The following is a 1,473-nucleotide window of genomic DNA, read 5'->3' as shown; positions in this document are numbered from 1 at the left end:
AACAGTTAAATCAATTACAAAATTTCAAAGAAAAAATTTACATCACTACATGTACTTATAAAAAGCCATTACTTTGAAATTTTTAATGGTATCTGGAAAGTCATCTATTTCTACTTACCCACTGCTGAAACCTAACCATATTCATCAATTGCTGAGCTCCAGGACATAACTTTGACCCCATGGACTCCATTATGGTTTGGATCCTGTCTAGGTCTACTCTTGATTTTAGAGCCAGAGAGCTTGTTGAAGAATTTGCTGAAACTCCTCTCATGTGTATCACAGCTTTACTGATGAACACACACTGGCTTTCACCAAAGGATAGCAACTATTACAATACAAACTTCAGAAAAATAAATAATAATATTAAACAATATTCACCATTTAAGGTCACTTCTTTGTATTATCAGCAAGAGTAAAGTATTCAGGAAAACAAATATAAACTTTAAATATATTTTCAAGTTCTCCCTAATACAGTAATGGTCAGAGGTTTCAATTTATTATGAAACTCAGAAGAACAATTTATATAAGAGAACATCATTTTCAAACTAAAAAAAATACTAAATACACGAAAGAAGGTAAAATTAAAGTTGCATTTATTTAAGCAACTCAAAATAAACTATGTCAATCTGAGACTTTAACACACAGCAGCTTACTGTAATATTCTTTAACACAAAATAAGGGTGTTTAGAAGCCTATTCAAAGTGTTTACTGAATTACTAAATATAAATGAGCCATTTAGAATTATAGGCAGAGTCAAGATGGTCTCACGTAACCCACTGGTTTACACATTTAAAAAGATGAAGTTAGAGGTAATTTTCTACTTTGTCAAAGGATTATCCAATTAGTAAAAGTCTGGCTTAGAACCTAGTTCTTCTGGCTGTTGTAACAGTGCCCTCTCCAACGCTTTATGCTGCCTCTCTTCATCCATGTTTATGAACCAAAACACATTTCATGTGTGGCACCGAAAACAGTATCAAAGTGGAAAGGAAACAGGATTTAGAATGAGATAAACCAGAGTTCAATTATGAGTTTGCTCTGTATAGCCTGTATGATCCTGGGCAAATGCCAAAACACGAATCAGAATTCATATGAGGGAGGATAATATCAATGATTTCACATGGTGGCTGTGATTATGTGCTAAACTTTCCAGTACCTACCACTGAGTAAGTATTTGAAATATGCATCAGTAACTATTTTTTTAACTTTCATATTCTGCTGCCTCAGAATAAGCTTTAGGCAGCTTGGGATTTTCCTAAATGAAATGACCGTTTGTACTCACACATACTTCCATAGAATAGTTACAAAAAATATTCATCTTCAGAGAGACACACAGAACCATATGTCACCCAAAGACACAGGTCGATCCCGACCCATGGCACCAAAGATGTGACCATCCTTCACAGTGAAGGAAACACTTAAATTTAAACACTCGCCTCTCATCCTCCCTATTATCCCCTTTCTGCTTCTTAATCC

The sequence above is a fragment of the Theropithecus gelada genome, chromosome 9 (genome assembly GCF_003255815.1).
Source record: "Theropithecus gelada isolate Dixy chromosome 9, Tgel_1.0, whole genome shotgun sequence".
Taxonomy (NCBI): domain Eukaryota; kingdom Metazoa; phylum Chordata; class Mammalia; order Primates; family Cercopithecidae; genus Theropithecus; species Theropithecus gelada.
Note: the sequence above shows the minus strand (reverse complement) of the source record.